We start from the raw sequence: 27,830 nt of genomic DNA, 5'->3' as shown, positions 1-27,830 counted from the left end.
TTGTGCAAATCTGTTAAATGTGTGCTGCCAACATGCTTTTTATGGCTACACAAAACTTTAAATAGGTACCCTCTCAGTGTCAGAAAAAGTTCTAAAAACATTTGAAGGAGAACGTAGTGAAGTCTCATTCAAAATGTTATTTGAATTAAAAAAAAGAAAATCACCAAGTCAGTAGTGAGTTCTGCTTGCAATGAAGATTTGGATCACAAGATATGAACACAGTTTACCCAGCTTAGATTCTATTTATCAAACAAGTCTAAAATTAAAAATTAGCATCAGCAAAAAGAGGTACCCGTAATGGTAAAAAACTGGTTTAAGAAAAGGAATTTTCACTGCTAAAGAAATCCCTCTATGTCCATTTCTGAGCTCAATTATTTAGCAAAAGTACCTAATAAAATTAAGATAACATGATCAAACAGATCTTTGGGAGCTAGATTACAAGCAGTTTTTCTAGGAACCCAAAGAAAAGAATTGGTAGTGGTGGGGGCGGGGGGACAAAAATCAAACAGTGTCACCTATACCCAGTTTGGGTTTATTTTGTTTTTTATATTGATCTATCTCAAAATAATCTTGGAAGGCTATTCTTAGCAATACAAATGCCAGCTGGCTCCCTTCACAGCAACCTCTCTGTTTAACTCTCTCTGCAGAATATTAGCATCCTGACTAAAGAAGATAACCAACTGGTGAACAATGAATGTATTCAACTCCTTGCATCTTGAAATCAATATGCTACAGACACAACCTGAATATAATGTATTTACCTAGTGTCCTGGTTACAAGGCCTCTCAAAAAGGAAGTAACTTAATGAAAACAACACAGGTTCTATTATCAGAAAGATGTGGTTTCAAACACCATTTCTACCACCTTCTGATTGTGTAACTCAGGAAGTTATCCACCCAAATCCTAAACCTCAGCTTTCTCAACTGTAAAGAGTAAATAAGAATATGTACTTCATATGGCTGAGTGAAAATCAAATGAAATCATGTATGTAAAGCAAATAGTGTACTGCCTGGCAAAGTATAGGTCTCAAATACTCTTTACTTTGAAAATAATCATGCCCATCTCAAATCCCAGAAATAATTTAATTTTCAGGTTGTTCATCTATAAAATAGGAAACTGAAACAGATGTCTCTAAGGCTCTCTTCAGAAGTGGTGTGATTCAAAGTGCTATGGTTCCATGGTAATAACGGGCAGATATGGTGCATGTATTCTGATGGCTGTATTTTCTTTTGTTTTAAATCACAAATGCACAAACTGAAAACTTAGAGACATTTCATATAAAATTGCTTTGTCATAGTTGCCATGAAAACAATGTTTCAAGGCATGGAAAGTCAGGCATAGCAGTCCTTTTTCTAGGAATCTATCACATAAGTATAATCTTCTGTGATAAATCTATCACTAGAGTAAGTGAAGATGTGTGTACATGAGTGTTCATAGTCTCTTAGTCAAAAACCGGGAAGAACTTTAATAGAGAAATGTTTGAATTACAATGTATTCGTAGAAGGAAGTTCTAAGTAGCATTTTTTTAAAGTCTTATATTGTTGCATTAGAAAAGTTGCCAGATATATATAGCATGATATTAAAAAATGTATAACTAGGAACTACTATTTAGTACATGGAACTCTGCTCAATGTTATGTGGCAGCCTGGATGGGAGGGAGGTTTGGGGGAGAATGGATACAGGTATATGCATGGCTGAGTCCCTTCCCTGTTCACCTGAAACTATCACAACATTGTTAATTGGCTCTACCCCAATACAAAATAAAAAGTTCAAAAAAAGATATATATAGCATGTTCCCTATTGGGAATTTTTTTACAGTTGTGTATGTGTATATATGCAAATGATCATAAATATTTATAATATATATATATAAATAATTAGTCTACTTCATTTCTGCATGCGGACAAAAAAGGAACAATATATACGAATCTGTGGTCACCAAGCAGGAAGCAGAGATGGATGGAAGCAGGATACCTTGACTTCATAAAATATGAACAGAATGAAGTGTTTAGAGAGGTTATGACTAATGTTTACTTCCTTTAATGTGTTTCAGTATTTTTCAAATTTTCTATAATGTACCATGAATGTTTGATTGTTTAGAGATTCTTTATTATTTTACTTTTTTAAAAAAGTTATTCTTATTGAGTCAAGATATGGTCACACATTAAGTTCTGTAGGACTTCCCTGGTGGCTTAGATGATAAAGCGTCTGTCTACAATGTGGGAGACCTGGGTTCGATCCCTGGGTCGGGAAGATCCCCTGGAGAAGGAAATGGCAATCCACTCCAGTACTATTGCCTGGAAAATCCCATGGACAGAGGAGCCTGGTAGGCTACTGTCCATGGGGTCGCAAAGAGTCGGACACGACTGAGCGACTTCACGACTTCGCTAAGTTCTGTAATACCACTGGCAAGAAATGCGTCTAAGAGTAATCATTTAATTTCCTGAAGACACAATCATAAAATGAACCACTTTCAAAAATTTTTTAAATCAAAAACAATATTCGGAATAGGAGGGAACTTCCTTAAACTGATAAAAGTTATACAAAATCTTCAACATACATACATAATGCTGAAACTTTAGGATCATTTCTAATCAAGTAAAAAACAAAACAAGGATGCCCTACATCACTGCATCCGTTCAACCTGTGCAAAAACTAGTGTGATAAGAAAAAGAAATCAGTGGTATAAGAAGTGGAAAGGAAGAAACAAAACTGGTTTTGTACTCAGACAACCTGGCCAGCTACATGAAAAATGCAAAAGTATCTGCAGACAACCTGCAAGAATTAATGAGAGTTTACTAAGGTTACTGAATCAAATGTGTTCCACTGATAACTAGAAAATATAATTGATAAAAAGTCCTATGCATCATTACAACCAAATTATCAGAATAAATGCATTAAAATATATCAGACTCCTGTGGGGAAAAAGTTACAGTATCTTATTCAAAAATAGAAAAGAGCTAAATAAATGCAGTCTGTGCCATGATCATGAATGAGGAATCTCAATATCAGTTCAGCCCAAATCTTCTATAAATTCAAAGCAAATCCAAACATAATTCTTAAGTTTGGGGTTTTAAAAAATGTTTTGTTTTATATTGGAGTACAGTTGATTAATAATATTGTGATCGTTTCAGGTGGACAGCAAAGGAACTCAGTCATACATAAATGAGGATCCATTCTCCAAGTTTGGGGCTATTTTTCAGTTTGTGTGTGAAAACTAACTAAATTTCACATAGAAGGGCCAAGAATGGCCTAGAAAAGTTAAAAGCATAACAAAGTGGAACCTTGCCTTCTCAGATATTGAGACTTATTATATAACTATAATAATTATGACAGTGTGGGAATGTTACAGGGAAGAGCCAGTTTTGACTCCATGTTGGATCTGGTTTCTTTCTCTTTAACCTTTGCTTTGCATGGTCTTTGTTCACTAAAAGGATACTGTCCATACAAAATGGCCTACCTAGGGGAACCCTGCCCCTCTGCCTGAATTTTAAACCAAAATATCTTTGTTCAGGACCCTGTCCACCTGTGGATAAGCTACAGGAAGGAAAAAATTAACACCTTCTCTCCCTGAGACTGGCTATTCCAGGAGACATAAATAAGACTAATAGGCTTTTTACTGGAGAAGGAAACGGCAACCCACTCCAGTGTTCTTGCCTGGAGAATCCCAGGGACAGAGGAGCCTGATGGGCTGCCGTCTCTGGGGTCACACAGAATCGGACACAACTAAAGTGACGCAGAAGCAGCAGGCTTTTTACTTTACTTCCTCACTTCCCCACTTACAGCCTGGCATCCAGACCCCATAAGTGGTTATTTTGAAACATCAGTCTGCCATCTTCTCGGTTTGCCTTCTTTCTGAATACAGTTGTATTCCTTGTCTCAGCACCTCATCTGCAGACTTATTGCCACACAATGGCAACCCACTCCAGTACTCTTGCCTGGAAAGTCCCATGGACAGAGGAGCCTGGTAGGCTGCAGTCCATGGGGTTGCAAAGAGTCAGACACAACTGAGTGACTTCACTTTAACTTTTCACTTTCATGCACTGGAGAAGGAAATGGCAACCCACTCCAGTGTTCTTGCCTGGAGAATCCCAGGGACGGTGGAGCCTGGTGGGCTGCTGTCTATGGGGTCGCACAGAGTTGGACACGACTGAAGCGACTTAGCAGCAGCAGCAGAGCAAAGTGAGCTTGGACCCATAGGAGTGATACAATTGAACAGGAGTGATACAATTAAAGATAAAACAGTGATTAAAAATTAAGACTTCAAAAATGGACCTCTATGTCATTATAAATCAGTGGGGAAAGAAAGGCTGATGCAATGAATGATGCCAGGACAACTAATGAGCTGTATAGGAAAAAAATAAAACAAAATTCTGCTAAGGATTGAACAGTGTCTCTCTAAAATTCCCCCAATGTGATGATATTAGATACAGCCTTTGGATGGCAATCAGATTTACAAGATCATGGGAATGAGGTCCCCTTGATAGGATTAGTGCATTCCCTTTTAAGAAAAAAAAACAAGAGCTTGTATACTTTCTACCCAACCCCACCACTACTGTGTGAAGACACATAAAAGGTGACTGTCTGCAACCCAAGGAAAGAGCAGCTGTGCCAGGATCTTGACCTTGTACTTCAAGTCTCCAGAATTGTGAGAAAATTAATTTCTGTTGTTTAAGCCACCCAGTCTATGGTATTTTAAGGCAGACCGAGATGATTAATATAAGTGTTTACTTCACACAAAAAAGCTATGACAAACCTAGACAGCATATTAAAAAGCAGAGATATCTCTTTGCCAACAGAGATCCATATAGTCAAAGCTATGGTTTTTCCAGTAGTCACGTATGGAGCTGAGAGTTGGACCATAAAGAAGGCTGAGTGCAGAAGAATTGATGCTTTTGAACTGTGGTGCTGGCAAAGACTCTTGAGAGCCCCCTGGACTGCAAGGAGATAAAACCAGTCAATCCTCAAGGAAATCAACCCTGAATATTCATTGGAAGGACTGATGCTGAAGCTCCAATACTCTGACCACCTGGTGCGAAGAACTGACTCATTGGAAAAGACTCTGAGGCTGGGAAAGATTGAAGGCAGGAGGAGAAGGGGACGACAGAGAATGAGATAGTTGGATGCCATCACTGACTCAATCAACATGAGTTTGAGCAAACTCTGGGAGATAGTGAAGAGCAGGGAAGCCTGGTGTGCTGTAGTCCATGGGGTCACAAAGAGTCAGACACGACTTAAATGACTAAACAACAACTTCACACACACACACACAATCACATAAGAAATAAAGTACTAACTTTGAAAATTAATGAATTAAAAAGAAAGAAAAGAGAGCAAATATATAAGATAGATTAGGGGAGAAAAGAAAGATTTCTTGAAGTAATAGACCTGAAACAATAAAGCGAAATGCTGATAATTTAGTTACTATAAAATATAAATGTTACATTCAGCAAAGGATGCCATAAACCAAAGTGAAAACCAAGCCACTCTCTTTGCATCATGTGAGAACACAATGAGAAGTCAACAGCCTAGAAGAAGGCTCTCACCAGAACCAACCACACCAGCACCTTGACCTTGGACTCCCCAGCATCCACAACTGTGAGAAACTTCTGTTGTTAAAAGCCACCAAGTTCATGGTGGTGCTTTGTTATAGCAACCCAATCAGACTAAGACAGGTGAAGACAAACTCATTAATTTTTCTCTTTTATAATCTGTTTAATATGAGTCCCATCTGAAAAACACTCGCCTAACTCACAATCTCAAAGTTTTTCTGATTGTTTTTTTAATTTGTAGTTTTTAAATTTTTTAAATTGTAGTTCTTATTTTTCTAGTTTATGATAGATTTTGCTTTATTAAATTGTACAAGGTTTAAAAAAAAAAGGTTTCAGCAGGCCATTTCTTGGGAGAAAATATTTAACTCATACAGCTAATCAAAAATTAACATCTAGTTCTAGAGTATACAAAGAACTCCTACAAATCTAAACTACTTGCTGGACGTTTACATGGAACCTCTTAGCAGCACCTTATTAATCAAATTGAGAATGCACTGACTATATAATCAGAGTGAATGATACAGTTACTTTTTCAATGAACTCTAAATGTCTTACTGAAAGCATCAAGTGTCCTGCCAAACCCCCGGGGTCAGATATGCCTGTTTCCTTTCATGGCACCATCACTGCCCAGGCCACGAAAGCCTTGAAACCTCCCAGCAGTCTTTTACTCTTCCCTCTGAAGTTACCACTAAATCTCCAATGCAGTCACCAGAATTTAGTTAAATTTTAATAATCAGTTATAATTCATGAATTGCCAATGTGTAAAATGGCACCATTTTAGGAGATATGATGAGAGGCTAGAAATCAGTATCAATCTTTTTTTTTATGGAGTAATATGTACAACTGAATAAAAGATGCAAAAGATAAAGCCCTCTACAGAGGTAAGCTCTAAAGGGACAGGGAGCGAGAGGAGGGAGAGCTCACAGCACACTAAGAACTTGAGAATGCGCTGGAAAGGATTTTAAACTAGGGAATCAGGAGACCCAAATTCTAGTCTAAAGCCTACCATAAATTAGCTGTGAATAAAGCAAGTGACATAAAAACCCTTAGTCCTCAGCTTTCTCATTCTTAAAAACAGGGTGAAAAAATTGTTAAAAGTTCTAAAAGCTCTAAAATTCTATGATTCTAAACTCTTCTCCATGGATGGGGAAAACGTGGCACAGTGAGCTAAAAATACAATTTGGACTGACGGGTAATGTAAATTATTATACCATCTCAGTTTCCTTTAAACAATCGTGGAAAACTATTAATAAAAGAGATAGTAAATATCTTATGCAAAATTCAAAAGAGTGTAAAATCAAATAAAATAACACCAAACATTTCAAGAAAACAAGATTCCTTTTCTTTTTCCTCTCAAACACTTTCACTTCATGCCTGTGTTCTGAAGTACAAATAAGAACAATGTTCAGATCAGATCAGATCAATCGCTCAGTCATGTCCAACTCTTTGCGACCCCATGAATCGCAGCACGCCACGCCTCCCTGTCCATCACCAACTCCTGGAGTTCACTCAGACTCACCTCCATCGAGTCAGTGATGCCATCCAGCCATCTCATCCTCTGTCGTCCCCTTCTCCTCTTGCCCCCAATCCCTCCCAGCAACAGAGTCTTTTCCAATGAGTCAACTCTTGGCATGAGGTGGCCAAAGTACTGGAGTTTCAGCTTTAGCATCAGTCCTTCCAAAGAAATCCCAGGGCTGATCTCCTTCAGAATGGACTGGTTGGATCTCCTTGCAGTCCAAGGGACTCTCAAGAGTCTTCTCCAACACCACAGTTCAAAAGCATCAATTCTTTGGCGCTCAGCCTTCTTCACAGTCCAACTCTCACATCCATACATGACCACAGGAAAAACCATAGCCTTGACTAGACGAACCTTTGTTGGCAAAGATATGTCTCTGCTTTTGAATATGCTATCTGGGTTGGTCATAACTTTCCTTCCTCGTCCAAGGTAAGGAGCAATGGCTGTGCTTTGCTGGAGCAGCCATGAAGAGATACCCCACGCCCAAGGTAAGAGAAACCCAAGTAAGACGGTAGGTGTTGCAAGAGGGCATCAGAGGGCAAACACACTGAAACCATACTCACAGGAAACTAGTCAATCTAATCACACTAGGACCACAGCCTTGTCTAACTCAATGAAACTAAGCCATGCCCATGGGGCAACCCAAGATGGGCAGGTCATGGTGGAGAGATCTGACAGAATGTGGTCCACTGGAGAAGGGAATGGCAAACCACTTCAGTATTCTTGCCTTGAGAACCCCATGAACAGTATGAAAGGGCAAAATGATAGGATACTGAAAGAGGAACTCCCCAGGTCAGTAGGTGCCCAATATGCTACTGGAGATCAGTGGAGAAATAACTCCAGAAAGAATGAAGGGATGGAGCCAAAGCAAAAACAATACCCAGTTGTGGGTGTGACTGGTGATAGAAGCAAGGTCCGATGCTGTAAAGAACAATGTTAGGGGCTACCGATTGGCAGGATCTCTCCTCTCCATTGCTTTCAGTCCCCAAAGCAGATTTCAGTCATACCTATGAGACTGGACAGCAGAATGCCAATGTAGAATCTAGCTGAAGTGTCTATGTGATCTGTGAAATTCTTATCTGTTAAGCTGACCATCAGGGATGCAATTTTATTTGGACCACACACCCATCTTGTAACCTACAACAAAACTCTGGCTCTAGTCACGCCTAGTCCATCTTTCTACTGTTTGTCCTACTGCATATTAGTCTGGCAGGATGCCGTACGAAAAAAAAAAAAAAGCTCTGTTTCAGAAACGCTGCACACTATACCTCATTCTTGAGCAATTAAAAATGAACATGCAAATATTAAAGGCTCTAAGAAGTCCCAAAGATGTATATTGATCTGATTTATACTTTTTAACATTTTAGGGATCACTGAACTAAAATGGACTGGAATGAGTGAATTTAACTCAGATGACCATTATATCTACTACTGTGGGCAAGAATCCCTTAGAAGAAATGGAGTAGCCATCATAGTCAAAAAAAAAAAAGAGTCCAATATGCAGTACCTGGGTGCAATCTCAAAAATGACAGAATGATCTCTGCTCGTTTTCAAGGCAAACCATTCAATATCACAGTAATCCAAGTCTAGGCCCCGACCAGTAATGCTGAAGAAGCTGAAGTTGAACAGACTATGAAGACGTACAAGACCTTCTAGAACTAACCTGCAAAAAGATGTCTTTTTCATCGTAGGTGACTGAAATGCAAAAGTGGGAAGTCAAGAGACACCTAGAGTAACAGGCAAATTTGGCCTTGAAGTACAAAATGAAGGAGGGCAAAAGGTAACAGAGTTTTGCCAAGAAAACAAACTGGTCATAGCAAAAACCCTTTTCCAACAACACAAGAGACAACTCTATACATGGACATCACCAGATGGTCAATACAGAAATGAGATTGATTATATTCTTTGCAGCCAAAGATGGAGAAGCTCTATATAGTAAGCAAAAACAAGAGTGGGAGTGGACCGTGGCTCAGATCATGAACTCCTTATTGCCAAATTCAAACCTAAATTGAAGAAAGGGAAAACCACTAGACCATTCAGGTATGACCTAAATCAAACTCCTTAAATTATACAGTGAAAGTGACAGATTCAAGGGATTAGATCTGATAGACAAGAGTGCCATGGACAGAGGTTCGTAACATTGTGCAAGAGGCGGTGATGAAAACCTTCTGCAAGACAAAGAAATGCAAAAAGGAAAATGGTTGTCTGAGGAGGCCTTACAAATAGCTGAGAAAAAAAAAACAATTCATCCATCTGAATGCAGAGTTCCAAAAAATAGCAAGGAGAGATAAGAAAGTCGTCCTAAGTGAACAATGCAAAGAAATATAGGGAAAAAAAGAATGGGAAAGACCAGAGATCTCTTAAAGAAAATTAGAGATACCAAAGGAACATTTCATGCAAAGATGGGCACAATAAAGGACAGAAACAGTTATGGACCTAACAGAAGCAGAAGATATTAAGAAAAGGTGGCAAGGATACAAAGAAGAACTATACAAAAAAAATCTTAATGACCCAGATAACCATGACTGTGTGATCACTCACTTAGAGCCAGACATCCTGGAGTCCAAAGTCAAGTGCTCCTTAGGAAGCATCACTGTGAACAAAGCTAGTGGAGGTGACAGAATTCCAGTTGAGCCATTCAAACTCTAAAAGATGATGCCATTAAAGTACTGCACTCAATATGCCAGCAAATTGGGAAAACTCAGCAGTGGCCACAGGACTGGAAAAGGTCAGTTTTCATTACAGCCCCAAAAAAGGGCAATGACAAAGATGTTCAAACTACCGCACAATTGCACTCATTTTACATGCTAGCAAAATAATGCTCAAAATTCTCCAAGCTAGGCTTCAACAGTACATGAACCCTGAACTTCCAAATGTTCAAGCTGGATTTTATTTTATTTTTTTTTTTTTTAAGGCTGAGGAACCAGAGATCAAATTGCCAACATCCACTGGATCATCAAAAAAGCAACAGAGTTGCAGAAAAACATCCGCTTCTGCTTCACTGACCATGCTAAACTAAAGCCTTTGACTGTGCGGATCATAACACACTGTGGAAAATTCTTTAACTGATGGGAATATCAGACCACATTACCTGCCTCCTGAGAAACCTGTATGCAAGTCAAGAAGCAACAGTCAGAACCAGACATGGAACAATGGACTGGTTCCAAATTGGGAAAGGAGTATGTCAAGGCTGTATATTGTCACCCTGCTTATTTAGTTATATGCAGAGTACATCATGCGAAATGCCGGGCTGGATGTAACACAAGCTGGAATCAAGATTGCCGGGAGAAGTATCAATAACCTTAGATATGCAGATGACACCACCCTTATGGCAAAAGGGAAGAAGAACTAAAGAGCTTTTTGATGAAAATGAAAGAGGAAAAACTGGCTTAAAACTCAACATTCAAAAAATGAAGATCATGGCATCTGGTCCCATCACTCCATGGCAAATAGATGGGAAACAACGAAAACAGTCACAGACTTTATTTTCTTGGGTCCAAAATCACTCCAGATGGTGACTGTAAGCCATGAAATTAAAAGACACTTGCTCCTTGGAAGAAAAGCTATGAGAAACCTAGACAGCGTATGAAAAAGCAGAGCCATTACTTTGCCAGCAAGGGTCCATCTAATCAAAGCTATGGTTTTTCCAGAAGTCAGGTATGAATGTGAGAGTTGGACCATAAAGAAGGTTGAGCGCTGAAGAATTGATGCTTTTGCACTGTGGTGTTGGAGAAGACTCTTGAGAGTCCTTTGGGCTGCAAGGGGGTCCAACCAGTCCATCCTAAAGGAAATCAGACCTGAATATTCATTGGAAGACTGATGCTAAACTTGAAGCTCCAATACTTTGGCCACCTGATGCAAAGAAATGACTCATTGGAAAAGACCCTGATGTTGGAAAAGATTGAAGGCAAGAGAAGAAGGGAACGACAGAGGACAAGATGGTTGGATGGCATCACCGACTTGATGGACATGAGTTTGAGCAAGCTCCGAGAGATGGTGAAGGATCGGGAAGCCTGTGTGTTAAAGTCCATGGAGTCGTCAAAAGTCACATAAACTGAGCAACTGAACAACAACATACTATTTAATCTAAGGTTCCTCAACCCCAGGAACCACAAAAGTCTTTCTGCACAGAATATCTATTAACACCTTATAAAATCAGTGCTCCAGGGAAGCCACTTTAGAAACTGCTTGCTTAAACATAATTTGCTCAAAATGTGATGATATTTAATTCACACATTGCTAAACAGAAACTGATTCATTTTCTGCAGCTAGCATTTTACATCAAAGAGTCATTTACTCATTTCTTGATATGAAATTAATTCTTCAACATCTAGTTGTTTGAGGTTGAGTAAACAGTAAGGCTGTCCCCTGACACAGGCACCTGAAACCTACCAACCAAAGAATATAGCCAAGTGTGACAGGAATCATCACCAGCTGATCCAAGTACTCAAATTACTATTACCCCACCAGAGTGTAACATATCCACTCTAGTCTGGTAGCTTTAGTATTAGTTTTGGTAACTGCACAGTTCAGTTCAGTCGCTCAGTCATGTCCGACTCTTTGCGACCCCATGAATCGCAGCACGCCAGGCCTCCCTGTCCATCACCAATTCCCGGAGCTCACCCAGACTCACATCCATCGAGTGGGTGATGCCATCCAGCCATCTCATCCTCTGTCGTCCCCTTCTCCTCCTGCCCCCAATCCCTCCCAGCATCAGAGTCTTTTCCAATGAGTCAACACTTCTCATGAGGTGGCCCAAGTACTGGAGTTTCAGCTTCAGCATTATTCCCTCCAAAGAAATCCCAGGGCTGATCTCCTTCAGAATGGACTGGTTGGATCTCCTTGCAGTCCAAGGGACTCTCAAGAGTCTTCTCTAATACCACAGTTCAAAAGCAGCAATTCTTCGGTGCTCAGCCTTCTTCACAGTCCAACTCTCACATCCATACATGACCACTGGAAAAACCACAGCCTTGACTAGATGGACCTTTGTTGGCAAAATAATGTCTCTGCTTTTGAATATGCTATCTAGGTTGGTCATAACTTTCCTTCCAAGGAGAAAGCATCTTTTAATTTCATGGCTGCAGTCACCATCTGCAGTGATTTTGGAGCCCAGAAAAATAAAGTCTGACACTGTTTCCACTGTTTCCCCATCTATTTTCCATGAAGTGATGGGACCGGATGCCATGATCTTCATTTTCTGTTGTTGAGCTTTAAGCCAACTTTTTCACTCTCCACTTTCACTGCACAGTTGACACTTAAAAAATGAAATAGAGCTTTGAAGCAAAAGGTAATTAAAATACAGCCAAAGAAAGTCACCAGCAGAGGAAGGGTGACTTAAAACCTGAAAATGGACAGATCTTAGGATACATTGATATACCACACCAAAGAAGAAAAATTTATATGTGAATAAAAAAACATAAGACTTATGGAATGACAATCTTACAGTCACACATTGAAAACATAAGTCATCACTTGAATTAAGATTGACTTAGATCCACACAAGATGGGACAATACTTGCAAAAAGTAGAACACTTTGTTAGCTGCCTATACACTTCAGTTTTTCACCATTTTCTCTCTTGACAGTAACTGCTCTTTCTCCCTTCAAGCCATGGCAAAGAAAAAGAAAACAAAGGCAAAGCCTACCCTAAATCACAATCATCAAAAACACTTGGTCCTAAGGGATTAGCTAACAAAATGCTGTTCATCAAGTAGTTGTTTAAATCCACTCTATACAAATTTAGTGACACAAATCATCATGGCATTTGAAGACTTTGTCAGATCCTGAAAAAAATAAAAATGTTCAACCTGTCCTCATTAAATAAATTCACAGTTACTACATCCAATTACAACTACGGCTAAATACAGAGAAGAAAAAGCACTGAGTATTAGTTGCCAATGTCAACTTCTACGATTGAGTCATCGTGTCACCGTTTTCTTTAGAGGAATGCATATTCTTCCTGCTGTCAATTCACATTTACCATCCTCCTTCCAGCTCCTTTTCAAAAATAATCACTTCCAGGGAATCTTGTGTTGCTGACATAATTAGACTTCACTTCCCTACAAAATGCCTGTGGTCCTAAGTGTTAAAAGATGAAGTTGTTCTTTGTGACATGCTGCTTTGAGAAGATGTTTTTCTATCTTCACATACATGCATGGATTCTTCTCAACTAGATTTATCCTGAGGATTTCTTTTGCAGTTCAGGGCTTCTGAAATTTTTTTTTTTTTTTTTTTTTAACCAAAGTGCTCCTTTTGTTAAAGGATCTACTACAGAATCAAAATTTATTTGAAGGCTTCTGTTTTACCTTTCAAAGTTATTCAAAATGTAAGAGTCAATACCATAGTACATTTGTTTTAACATAAAAATAAAAACATGTTAATGTTGGTGAGGATGTGAAGAGAGTGGAACACTTTTACACTACTGGGAGTTTGTAAAATGTGACTGCTATGGAAAACAGCTATAGAGGTTCCTTCAAAAAATTTACAATAGATGATCTACCACATGATCCAGAAATTCCACCTCTGGAATATATGTATCTATACACACACATATACATACTGGAATATATACAACCAAAGGATTGAAACGAGTCTAAAGGACGTAATTGCACACCTACATTCACAGCAGCACTATTCATAGTAGCCAAGCAGACGCAACCCACATGCCCACTGACAGGTAAAGTAATATATGAAATATGAGATATACGTACATTTTACATGTATATTATATGTAAAGTAATATACATATTATTACTTATAATGTACTTATATTAAGGCGGAACATTATTCAGCCTTAAGAAAGCTGCCTTACTGAGTGACTTAGCACACACACACAGTTTGCTTCTACTAATCCCCAATTCTTCCCTCCCCAGACCCTCCCCTCTTGGCAACCACAAATTTGTCCCCTGTCTGTGAGTCTGTTTCAAGGGTAAGCTCATCTGTGTCGTATTTTAGATTCTACAAGGATAAATTCTTTTTCCTATTCTTACGGTATTTCTACTGTATCAACTATGCAGCCCTGAATGTGGCTCATAGAACAAAATCTGCTTCTCTCACATTTCCTGCTCAATTCACCAGATATCAAGCAAGCAATAAGTATGTGGTAAGTCAAAAAGAATATAAAGATTAATTAGGCCATGATCCCTGCCCCGGGGCAGATAGGAGAAACCAACTGTACCTAGCTCAATACTGGGAACCTATTATCTGTGCAATGAATTGACCAGGTCTACAGTTCTCAATTATCTCCTAAATTGTAGGAGGAAAGTGGGATTTCTCTGGACTGATGTTTCTCTGGGCAAAGTTGCCCTATAATAAGCACAAAGAACAATACCCACATGTAAGACAGAAGTCAATATAAATTTTAAAACATTCAACGAACCAAAAGCTCTTTTGTTAACAGAAAAACTTGAAGTAGAAATGACAGAAATGACCTTCCACTAAAGCGGATATATAAAGAATCCTTAAGGCATTTAATAGCCTACCGCAGCAGGGATGGACTCTCCATAGCAACAAGACACTGCTCAACAGAATAGAAATACACAACTGGATAAAACACAGAATTTATGGCAGCAACAGCAATAAAGAAATGTATTAGCACAAATTCCCACATTTTATCCATCAGACCAGTTGAATTCAGTTCTGGGCAGCGTCTCATAATGACAGCACCTGGAGCTGTCCCCTAACAGTAATAACCCATGTTATTCTCTTGTGGGTCTCTTTGTGTATGGCAGTATCAACTTTGTCATAAATCCTAGTATTTCCATTCTGGGTACAACCACAAGAGACAGTCTCTAAAACCAAGCTTACCTTCCTTAATAATGGTATATGGCAGACTGTATTACCACAGAAACGGCGCTTAACCTCCAAGGGAATCTGATAACATGGGCATTATGGGAAAAGCGGCTTTGCTCCATCCTCAGGGTCTCATCTTAGGCCTTCATCATTTCTGGATTATTATAAAAGCCTCCTACCTGCTCTCCCCTCCTCCAGTCTTGCACGCCTCAAACCCATCCCAGTTTATACTCGAGTCAATCTTTCTAAATCCAAAACTTATCACAGCACTCCCCTGCTTAAGATCCTCCATGGTTCACAAAGCCTTTAGGGCCTCTGACATGGCATAGGAGACTCTTAATGATTTAGTCCCTGTGTGACACATTAAAAAAAAAACAACACTTTATTTTCAAATAATTTCACACTTTTTGAAATACTGTAAGAATAGTAAAAAGAATTTATCCTTGTAGAATCTAAAATATGACACAGATGAGCTTATCTTTGAAACAAACAGACTCACAGAGAACAAACTTGTGGTTGCCAAGAGAGCAGGGGTCTGGGGAGGGAAGAATTGGGAGTTTGGGATTAGTAGATGCAAACTACGTGTATGCTAAGTCGCTCAGTCTTGTCCAACCCTGTGAGACCCTATGGACTGTAGCCCACCAGGCTCCTCTGTCCACAGGATTCTCAAGGCAAGAATACTGAAGTGGGTACTGCAGTGGTTATGCCATGGCCTCCTCCAGGGGATTTTCCCGATCCAGGGATTGAACCTTCATTTCTTATGTCTCCTGCATTAGCAGGCAGGTTCTTTACCACTAGCGCCACCTGGGAAGCCCAGATGCAAACTACTACATATAAAATAGATCAAAAACAAGATCCTATTGTATTGCTTAGGAAACTATATTCAATATCCTGTGATAAACTATCATGGAAAAGAACATCAAAAAGAATGTATAGGCAACTGAATCACTTCGCTATACAATAGAAATGAGCACATTTCTACTGTATCACCTATACTGATTCTTTCATCCAAATTCACCACTCACGAACCCCAGGAAACAAGCTCAGTGAGAGCAGAACTGTGCATTTTATTCACAGCGTCTGGCACAGAGTTGATATTCAATAAACTCATGGAAGAAATTAATCTGTAAGTGGATTGACGGAGGAGCTGATGAAGAGCAACTTCTGGTTAAAGAGTGGACCGAACACAAAGTTACCTCCACTCTTTCCTGAATATTCACTTAAATAACTGTTAATCCTAAAGACAAAGAGATGGCAGCAGCCAAATGTGGGAAGGCGACTGACCTGGCAGCCCAGTCATGTGTGCCTCAGAAGAGCAGCTCAGAAGAAAGGCTTAGGAATGGAGGCACAAGTGTCTGTGACACTCGGGCAGAAGAAGGGCTGCAAAGGGAAAGGCGGGCTGAAAAAATCTGGGAGCGACTAGTCTCCCCAGAGCTCCTGCCCAATATGACACAAACGTGTAACCAACTCTCCCTTCAAGGTCAGCAGGAAAACTTCTCTAGAGAAATGTGTTCAGTTGATGGATAGTGAGCAACTACTCTGTGCCAGGCTCAGTCCTGGATGCCCAGAAATCTCCATGGCAACACAGCCAAGGCCTGTCCCCATGGAGCTTCTGCCTTGTGGGGGAGGCACAAGCCAGTGGACTGTGATAACTGCTCTGGAGCAAGTGGCAGTGGGGCAGGGAGGGTGCTGTGCTTCTCGCTGGAGAGCAGGAAGCTGAAAGGAGAAGTGAGCCGTGCAGACACCCAAGGGAAGAGCACCTCAGACAGACACAGTGGGCTGGATGCACAGACCTCAACAGGGAAGCACGCTCAGTGAGCGAACAACGTGGAACCTGACGTGGTGGGGGCGGTGATGGGGGAGGTGAAGGTGAAGGGGACAAAGGGGGCCTTAGATGGCGTGAGGGGTCAGATCACAGAAGGATCCACTGATTTCCCCAGCTGGCTGCATTCTGGAATCACCTGGAGAACTTAAAAAAGTGTGAGTCCCACCCTAGAGTTTCTGATTTGAATTTTTGATAGGTATAGAGTGTGGCTGGTTATCAGTAGTTTCAAAATCTCCAAGAGGAGTTTCAATGTGAAGATGAGGTTAGGACCATGGAGTCAGAGGAGTTCTGGGCTCAAGGACACCAGGCATAGCTGTGGGAAGAAGTGGGGGGCTCCACTGAAAACAGGGAGATTAAGAAAAAGGTGACAAACCCCTAGCCGCTCCCACCTAACCTTTCCCACCTAACTCCAAGAAACTACTGACGGAAAATCCTGGCAGCCAGACTCTTACGCATCCATTGGAGACTGATTTGGCAGCAGTGAATGCCCAGCACGAGGCAGGGAGAGCCAAACAGGGCACACCTGGTGCTTTAATTTCTTGAAAGCCAAGAGGCACACACACCCCAACTAACAGAACAGGAGAAACGAACAACTGCCATACCGCTGAGGAAAAATGATGAGGAAAACAGAAATATCTGTAATATAGATGTACCGGAGGACTGTGTAATTAAGTAAGTAATTTAACCATGAAGTATGACTGCTTAGACACCCTTGAACACAATCATTTGGAACAAAACTGAGAGCCAGGCTCTGTAATAGATGGAAACACTGCAATAGTTTTTACTAGGTAGAAAATACATGAACAATTCCAACAGTTTTAAAGCCTTTTCTTTTTCCAGAATGATATAAAATATCTTAAAACTATACGTATAACATACTCAAGTATATATACAATTAGATATAAACATGAGACCAGATACTATTTCTAAAAATATCTAATACATTTATGAGAATATCAAATATCTCTTAATTGCCTGTATCAGCTGTCTCACTGTACAGAAGCAAGCATCATTAAACTAATTTATCTTGTATACTTTAAAAGTAAAATTTAAATACCTAAATGTCTAAAGATCAATATTTTAAAGATGCCAATGAGGCAGAAGGCATAAAGTAACAATATTTTAAAGTAATACTTCTACTATCTTTTAATAAATATCTAAAAATGTAAAAAAAAAAAAACCCTCTCTGTACTCATGGATATTATGGCAGGAGTTTGAGATCTTAAGAATACATCTAAAATAAAGTATAATTTTGGAGGGTTGTTTAAGCATGACGATTCAACTCATTTCCACAAACATTTATTTATTGATGTCCTACTATAAGCCAAGTATTCCATCAGGTGCCGACACCTCAAAGACGAAAAGTATTGCCTCTGTCTTCAAGGAACTTAAAAGTCATGAGGAAGAGAGACACCCAAACACTTCAAGTTGTCATGACAGGTCATTACCAGGGTTGTGAGAATGCGGGTCCAGGGGACAGAGCCAACACAGAAAAAGGAAGGAAGGCCTGACCGCGCTGGGCTATCAGGGAAAATCCCAAGAAGGAAACAAGCATGAGTGAGAGTCTTTGAAGAAAAGGGAAAAGTTGGTTAAGGGAATAATCAGACGAAACACCTGGTTAAAAGGTAGAGAGTCTGGTATGTTCCGGAAACTGTAAGCAGTTGCTGCTGTTAAAAGAATCGTGAACTGGAGAGAGGAGGTAGGGCCTCAGCCGAGGCCAGATCTAGAGAAGTCTCGTGTGGTGCTCCTGTCTGCATTCCCAGAACCAAAACCTGCATGAAGGCCTCCTTGAGGAAAGAGGCAAACTGTTCAAGGAGCAGCTTGCTTCACAGTATTCCTGAAACAAAACAGTTAACACTTCGACCATGCTGATGTAATACAATACTTAGGTTGTCAATGTAACACATTATTCCCTGAACAAAAATTAAAGACTAAACAAGCCTTCAAATCCCTTCATTCATTTCCCTTTCCTTCCTTGTAGAATTTCATCTCATTATTCTGGAGCCCACGCTCTTCCATTCTCATCAAACCTGTCTCCTTGAAGGCAACAGACATTTTACCCAAATGATTCCAAATACATAAGAAGCAAATTTCCTTCCCAATCTATGTCAACAGACACAAATTCTCAAATTGAAGTTCTGCATTCACGCCCTTCAGCACATTTTCTCTACAACCTCAGTAATTCTATAACCTCTACGTCCATTTTCTAATTCACATTCTTTCTGAATTCACTTAGTTCACACTAAACATAACACTAGATCCTTGTCAGGAATTATGCTACTGATTTTATGTCTACTGTATTTCCAGTTTATGTGAGTGTAGCCTTGCTCTTTAGGGTTCCAGGAGAATAAAGAGTGGAGATAAACAAAAAATGACCTATGGCATCATTGATACAATATATCCTCTCCTGCTGCTGCTACTGCTGCTAAGTCGCTTCAGCTGTGTCTGACTCTGTGCGACTTCATAGACGGCAGCCCACCAGGCTCCCCCATCCCTGGGATTCTCCAGGCAAGAACACTGGAGTGGGTTGCCATTTCCTTCGCCAATGCATGAAAGTAAAAAGTGAAAGTGAAGTCGCTCAGTCGTGTCCAACTCTTAACGACCCCATGGACTGCAGCCTACCAGGCTCCTCCGTCCATGGGATTTGCCAAGCAAGAGTACTGGAGTGGAGTGCCATTGCCTTCTCTAACATCCTCTCCTACATCCTCGCAAACTTTGATCTACTGATTATTACTCCCTTTTCTTTCATTTCAATGTCATCCTTTATGGGCTGCTTCTTCACAACCCACGTACAAGCTTAAGTTTCCTATACTTGAAAACGTTTGAAATATTCTGCAATCCATGCACGTCCTTTCCTTGGATTGTCCATCCCTCGACCTCTGCCTCTTCTCCAACAAACTTCTTAATGTGAGCTAAACCTACTCTCCATTTTCTTCTCATTCATCCTTCAGATCCCAACACACTGGCTTCTGTACTCACTGCCCCACTGAACTGCCCTCACCACGGCAACTCTCAAGCCACAACTATTTATTATAAATCCTCATCCTGCTTTACTGTTATATGGCATTTAACATCATTTCTCCTTGAAACCTTTGCCTTTTTCATTTCCATCAGAAACTCTTTCCTATCTTTACCCCTCTCTCAAGTCCAAATTCCTCTTCTGTACATCCCTCAAATATTGATGCTCCAGAAGGCAATGGCACCCCACTCCAGTACTCTTGCCTGGAAAATCCCATGGACGGAGGAGCCTGGTAGGCTGAAGTCCATGCGGTCGTTGAGAGTCGGACACGACTGAGTGGCTTCACTTTCACTTTCCACTTTCATGCATTGGAGAAGGAAATGGCAACCCACTCCAGTGTTCTTGCCTGGAGAATCCCAGGGATGGGGGAGCCTGGTGGGCTGCCATCTATGAGGTCGCACAGGGTCGGACACAACTGAAGCGACACAGCAGCAGCAGCAGCAGCAGGAGTACCTCTCAGTAAAGCTTTCCAAGGAGAATAATCACTTCTTCTTTTGTGCTCATACCCTTTCTGTGTACCAGATGCTGGTCACATATTTGCATACTTATCCACTCCGCCAGTCTGAAAGCTCCTCCAAGGCAGGAACCAAGTCTTGTTCCTGTTTGTGCCCCTACCAACCTCCCCAGGGCCCTAGCACAGTACCCAAACACACGGTGTTGTTCAACAGATGTTTCTGGAATGAAGAACAAATCAGTAATCAAGTTAACAAGACTATTTGTATTTTTAAAATATATGTGCACGTAATACTGAGATAATTCAGCTTATAGTTCCTACAAATAATCCTTCTTACAGTTCCCACAAATGAAATTTATTTTAAATATTTAACCAAATAATATAGTTACAGTGTCTATAGTTTATCATTTTAATTACCTCTACAGCATCCAGTTCATCTGTCCTCAAAGGCCATAAAAAGTTACAAGGTACCTTCAGCCAAATAAGCCAGCATGGCCTCAAAAGCCAAATTCACGTTATGCCAAATGGCTAGTATCTCTAGCATCCATAATAAGGGATGAAGAGGGAGGAGGGGGAGCAAGGACCATGTTGGGCCATGAAGGTGGCAAGAAAAAGCCCCTAAAGCAACCAAGAAGCATACTGAGACGGATAAGGAGGATAAGGCATTCAGGCAGAAAAAGAACTAGAAGCAAAAGAAACTGAAGGAGCTAAAAGCGAAGGCAAGGAATTCCCTGGTGGTCCAGCGTTTAGGGCTTGGTGCTTTCACTGCCGAGGGCCCAAGTTCAATCCTGGTTGGGAAAATAAGATCCCACAAGCCAGAAGGAGAGGCCAAAAACAAAATAATATAAAATAAAAGCAAAAGCCATGGGAAAAGGCCCCCTGGCCACAGGTGGAATTAAGAAATCTGGCAAAAAGTACACTGCTCCTTGTGCCTGAGGCAATGATGATTCTTAATTCCATTCCTGTTTAAATTTAATTCCATTTAAACATCTGGATTCCCTGCCATAACATCTGTTGCCACATATAGTTAGAATGAAGTACTGTCTTGGAACCTACTGTACACTTAAGAATAAATTTTTGTTAAAAAAAAGAAACTAGGGAAAATTTTATTATTTAGCTACTCCCAACTATGAGGGAAAAGGTACTTACCAACCCAATTAGGGTCACCCTAGAACAAGCCAAGCAAACCAATAAGCAGAAAAAGATGGAGGTGGGGGCTACTTCCAAAGTTCAAGGACCACATCCACTACTGAAGTATCACACATACAGTGAATATAAAATAAAGAAGAAATTATTTAGGAAAGACCATGGCAGCAGAGGAGGAAAGTCTGATAGCTAGACTTCAAAGTTAAACTGTATCTTAACTAAGAAGGATGTTTCTATTCTTTAGGGAAATCACTCTTATCTCCATCGATAAGGCCAGATAAGACCAATGCCAAACACTAATTTCCTAAATACCTACCACACACAATTCACTCTTCTCCATTCATGTAAGTACAGCTCTAGAGCGCAAAAATCCATTCCATTTCAATAGCAAGGTCTCCAGATCACCAAGGGTTTATGTGACTATAATAACAGAAGACATGTTTTAGGACCAAATTCTCCTTATCTGGCTTAGTTTTTAGCAATGAGTCTATGCCGAGGTGGGTACATATTCAACAGATAACAGCAGCTCCCAAATGAAGGTGGAGGGAGTGGGGATGAGTAATATTATCTTCAATTAGAAAAATCCCAGTTCTGTTTTCCACATCAAAGAGGAAAGAAAAATTCGCTCTAATTTTCAAGGGTGCAGATGGAGGGACTTGGAAGAGGCAAAGCACCGAGCAGACAGCAAAACACCTTGCAACCTATTTCCTGAACTATTAGAAGACGACTCCTAAATGTACCCAACTTGTCTGTGTAGATGTTTGCCCGTAAGTGGTAGCACCTGTAGTATTTGTTGGTTAGAGGCAAATATGAAACTAAATCTCATTTACTGCAATTTCAGTATTTCTCCTTTTTCTGAGTCAGACATCAGCACGCTCAATGGCAAAAATTACAATGAATCTCCGAAAAGAGATGAAATGGCATAAATAATGAAATAGAGTTACTTTTTTAAAATGGCTCCCAAACAGCATAAATAGAAAAATAGAGTAAATATGCATTTGATTTTTGTATAACAACTCAAATTTACCTAATTTTCTGAGACAGCTGAACTGGGTATGGGATGAAACTGAGGAAAATATAGACAAAATGTCAATCAATAACTACATTTGAGTGTCTAACATAGCACTATAAGAAGACAGCCACATACACACAAGAATGCCAAGTCTGACCTGACCTTTGTCCATAGAATCTAAAAAGGGAAATAAACAAAACATTTCAAGGAGTACCCCAGTATTAGTAAATAAGATTTTTTCATTTACTTTTAGTCTCACAAACTCAATTCTTCTTAATTGAGATGAATAACACCTGAGTTATCAATGTCACCATTTCTCAATCGTTAGTTTCTACCTAGACAAGTCGCTGAAAGGACCACTGACAAGTATCAGATGCTTATCTTCCTACAACTTTGCACTGAAAAGGGTACAAAACATCTTGCTTAGCGACTACCTATTCAAGAATTCAATACAAAATGATATGCTTACCTTTCAGATACCATAGAGGATACATGGCTGCCTTTTTGTTTCCTAACAGCACCTACAGCCTTGCCCATCAGAAAATCCTATAGGATCTGTGCTCATCGGCATTCAAAGTACCCTCTTAACGTTTATCTTTTCGCTAAAGCTTTTGCCTTAGTGACTCAAAGAAACTATTGAAATATATTTGGGAAAAGGATTAAGTTTTTTAAAAAATCTAGACAGCGACCAGAATGTGAGTAAGAAGGAAAATGTAAATTAAGCTAATGTTCTGGGTTGAGCAGATAATTACAGTCTTTGATAGGAATGCAAGCAGACAAAAATCTCATTAAATATTTGGTGCCCTATTTGCCCCTAATACTTATAAAATCTGAAGGCATAATCCACAATGTATAATATTTAAACCATGGAGACTGCAGAGAATGATAACATCCTAGACCAAAAGGCATCTCAAGTAGCCATCTGATCTCACCTGCTGCCTTCAACACTAAACTAGTCATGACAAGTGACAACAACCTCATTTTAAAAAGGATCATGAATTTTGGAATTCTGAGAATAAAATGAACAATGAAGCAGAAGTAATAAACGGAGGATAAGAAAAAGGAGGGGAGGGGAGGGAATGGAAATTAAAAATAAAAGTGTGTGTGCACATGCTCAGTTGCGTCTAACTCTGCAACCCTATGAATTGCAGCCCTGCATGCTTCTCTGTCCATGGGATTCTCCAGGTCAGAATACAAGAGTGGGTTGCCATTTCCTACTCCAGGGGATATTCCTGACCCAGGAATCGAACCTGAGTCTCCTGCATTGGCAGTCAGATTCTTTACCACTGAACCACCAAGGAAGCCTTGATTATTATATACCTAATAGTTTATATCTCTTACTCTCCCCTACCACTATATTGCCTCTCACCGCTTCCCTCTCCCCTTGGTAGTTCAGTTCAGTTCATTTCAGTTGCTCAGTCGTGTCCGACTCTCTGTGATCCTATGAATCGCAGCACGCCAGGCCTCCCTGTCCATCACCAACTCCTGGAGTCCACCCAAACCCATGTCCATTGAGTCGGTGATGCCATCCAATCATCTCATCTTCTGTCGTCTCCTTCTCCTCCTGCCTTCAATCTTTCCCAGAATCAGGATCTTTTCAAATGAGTCAGCTCTTTGCATCAGGTGGCCAAAGTATTGGAGCTGCAGCTTCAACATCAGTCCTTCCAATGAACATTCAGGACTGATTTCCTTTAGGATGGACTGGTTGGATCTCCTTACAGTCCAAGGGACTCTCAAGAGTCTTCTCCAACACCACAGTTCAAAAACATCAATTCTTCGGTGCTCAGCTTTCTTTATAGCACCGTGTAGGTCCCAAAACTCTTTTTTTTTTTTTTTGGTCTGTGCTGGGTCTTAACTTCTGCATGTGGCATCTTCATTTGTGGCATGTGTGATCTAGTTCCCCAACCAGGGATCAAAATTGGGCCCCATGCATTGGGAGTGTGGAGTCTTAACCACTGGACTACCAGTGAAGTCCCTCAGAACTCTATCTTAATGCTTTCCTTAAATAAAAACATGTTGGGTATAACACACCCTTCTGCGGTTACCCTGATCAGTATTATAAAGTGATCCTTTTAAGACTATGATACCTCAGGGCTGTTTGCCTCCACCATAATGAACACTGAGTTTTGGCTTCTGATGTCTGCTGCTGCTGCTAAGTCGCTTCAGTCATGTCCGACTCTGTGAGACCCCATAGACGGCAGCCCACCAAGCTCCCCCGTCCCTGGGATTCTCCAGGCAAGAACACTGGAGTGGGTTGCCATTTCCTTCTCCAATGCATGAAAGTGAAAAGTGAAAGTGAAGTCGCTCAGTCGCGTCCGACTCTTAGCGACCCCATGGACTGCTGCCCACCAGGCTCCTCTGTCCATGGGATTTGCCAGGCAAGAGTACTGGAGTGGGGTGCCGTTGCCTTCTCCTAGTTTCCCCATCTCTCCCCAACATGAGTCTGTTGCTGTCACTCTTTGCTATTGTCTATGTGCTTGGCCCCATTTATCCCGTTCTTTTCAATTTATTGACCCTACTCTTTTCAGCCTCTGTGTGTCTGCTCCTGCTGTTTCCTCAACCCCAAAGCCCTTCTCCAGCTGCACCCTTGCCAACATGGTGTCTCAAACTGACATCTGTCAGTCTGAAAGCTGAAAAATATGGATTTCAGTTCAATTTTAATTTGCATTTCTCTTGTCATGAGTGGGTTGAAAATCTTTTCACATATTTAAGAGCCATTTGCATTTCATTTTCTGTGAATAGTCTGCTCATAGCCTTTGCCGACTTTTAATAAGGTTGTTAAAAGTCATCACATACATGTTGGAAATCAGTTCTCTGTAATGAGTTATAATCCTCTCCACCAACCCCCACCACCATGCATATAATCATATGTCTTTTGGCTTCGGTTATAGGTTTTGGCATGCAGAAATTCTAAATTTTTATATGAGTAAATTTAACAGTCTTTTATGTTTTCTGGATTTTATGTGTCATTTAGAAAGACTTTCCCCATTCTTGGGCTTCCCTTGTGGCTCAGCTGGTAAAGAATCCACCTGTGGTGCGGGAGACCTGGGTTCGACCCCTGGGTTGGGAAGATCCCCTGGAGAGGGGAAAGGCTACCCACTCCAGTATTCTGGCCTGTACAGTCCATGGGGTTGCAAAGAGGTGGACACAACTGAGCCACTTTTACTTTCCCCACTCTGACATTAGAAAAGAATTTGTCCGTGATTTGTTCTAATACTTTCATGTGATTTTTGCTTTACATTTAAAATTTTGACACACATTGACTTTTTCCCATTATACAGTCTGAGGTTTGAATCCCACTTTTTCCCCAGATGGTAACTCCACTTGGACCATCATCACTGACTGACAAAGCCATCTTTTTCCCAGTAATAAGAAATGTTTGAAGTTTGGGGTGTTTGATTACGTCATGATTCTTTGGTGTTTAGAATATCCAGAATAATGACATTGAGGTAAACTATAATTAAGAGCAACTTAGACTTTAAAGCATGGCCTTATATCTTTTTAAAGTACAAGAATTTATTTTACCTGTGAGATCCTTGGGGCAGGTATGTAGGACCCACGCACCTTTCTGTGACTAGCATACAGTAACCGTTTAATAAAGGTCCTTTGAATGAATAGTGATCTATACGACCAAGCACAGATTTAAATTCTCTCAGGATCTGGAGAGAGTTGCATCATTGTTGATTAACTATGTATATGCCCCAAAGGATGATTTTGCCAAATTTCCCCTATCCACTCTAGCCTTTTCTTTGACAAAAGCCCTTCAATCTAGTCAAAATCTAGTAACCTCACTAGAGTTCATTAACAGTCAATCACAGTTCAACTAGTTATACTACAACCACTATGGAAAATGATTTGACAGTTTCTTAGAAAATTGAGCGTATATCTACCCTATGACTCAGCATTTCTATTCCTAGGTATTACCCAAGAATGATGAAAATGTGTGACCACAAAGAGACTTGTACGTAAATGTTCATAGAAATTTTATCCATGATAGCCCAATACTGGGACTAAAACAAATGTGTCTAAACAGAATCAATAAACCAACTGTGCTATATTCAGACGATAGGACACCACTCAGCAGTCAATAGGAATAAACCACATGCAACAACATAGGTGATTCTCTCAAATCTTCACACGTATGAAAAACAGCCAGACACAAAAGAGTATATTCTGTGTACCTCCATTTGCATGCCATCCAAAAAAAGAAGGTAAACTAATCATGATGATAGAAAACAAGCCATGATTCCCTGAGGAAAGAGGAGGAAAGATCGCTCTGGATGGATGGTTACACTTTCTATCAGTGATTTTCAAAGTGCTGGCCCTGGACCAATGGCACGGGGAGACTGTCAGGGATGTAAGGTCTTAAGTCCCTGCCCCAGACACACTGAATCTGAAACTGAGGGTGGGTTGAGTGGGAGCGATCTATGCTTTAACAAGCCAACCAGGTCTTTATGATGTTCCCTGAAGTGGAGAGCCACTCTTCTGTATCTTGTGAGTAAGGGTTATGTGCACACAGGTGCATACAACTATCAAAACGCAAGTAAATGTTCACTTAATCCCAGCATTTTACAAGCAAACGATACCTCAATTTTTAGAATTTGGATATAATTCCTTAAAAACTATCTTTAACCCAAATCTAACTCCACCTCCTGTTTTCTACAGCTTGACATCTGGCAAAATAATCCACCTGGAAGTTTGAATGAGAAATCGTCCTCTTCTACTGCTTCCGTTCCTTTGCTCCATGCAGTCAATCACCGCATCTGGTGTGTGTACCTCTGAAATGCCTCCCCGCCTCCATTTCTAGTCTCCCTCATCCAACATCCCAACTCAGCAGACCTCCTCATTGTTTCACCTGGCCTAGCCAAACAGCCTATCTCTCTCATTGTCTGATTCAGTCTCTGAATCACCAGGACTATTTCTCTGTGTCAGCTTAGCACTTTCTTCCTTTCTTAAAGACTTTTTCTTATTTTTTTAAAGACCATGGCTCCAATCTATCTCAAGCACAAAGTCTACACCAAAAACTTTTAGTAACCTTTAGTAAACTATGCAGTACTTTAGTAAAAATGCAGTACTTAGATGCAGTGTCAAAAAGACAGAATGATCTTTGCTCATTTCCAAGGCAAACCATTCAATATCACGGTAATCCAAGTCTATGCCCCGACCAGTTAATGCTGAAGAAGCTGAAGTTGAACATTTCTATGAAGACCTACAAGACCTTCTAGAACTAACACCCCAAAAAAGATGCCCTTTCATTATAGGGGACTGGAATGCAAAAGTAGCAAGTCAAGAAACACCTGGAGTAACAGGCAAATTTGGCCTTGAAGTACAGGATGAAGCAGGGCAAAGCTAGCTAATAGAGTTCTTCCAAGAGAATTTACTGGCCATAGCAAACATCCTCTTCCAACAACACAAGAGAAGACTCTACACATGGACATCACCAGACGGCCAACACTGAAATCAGACTGATTATATTCTTTGCAGCCAAAGATGGAGAAGCTCTATACAGTCAGCAA

At 40.3% G+C, this 27,830-nt stretch overlaps 1 protein-coding gene and 1 pseudogene across 2 annotated transcripts in view; one reads left to right on the top strand and one right to left on the bottom strand.

Moving 5' to 3' along the window:
* Positions 1-27,830, bottom strand: part of AVEN (apoptosis and caspase activation inhibitor) — a 193,642-nt gene that overhangs the window by 84,996 nt on the left and 80,816 nt on the right. The gene's annotated exons all lie outside the window — the stretch shown is intronic.
* Positions 20,742-21,092, top strand: LOC129620712 (translation machinery-associated protein 7-like; annotated as a pseudogene).

Source organism: Bubalus kerabau, chromosome 10, assembly GCF_029407905.1.
Source record: "Bubalus kerabau isolate K-KA32 ecotype Philippines breed swamp buffalo chromosome 10, PCC_UOA_SB_1v2, whole genome shotgun sequence".
NCBI classification, from domain to species: Eukaryota; Metazoa; Chordata; class Mammalia; order Artiodactyla; family Bovidae; genus Bubalus; species Bubalus kerabau.
Note: the sequence above shows the minus strand (reverse complement) of the source record. Positions and strands in the feature narration are given on the sequence as shown.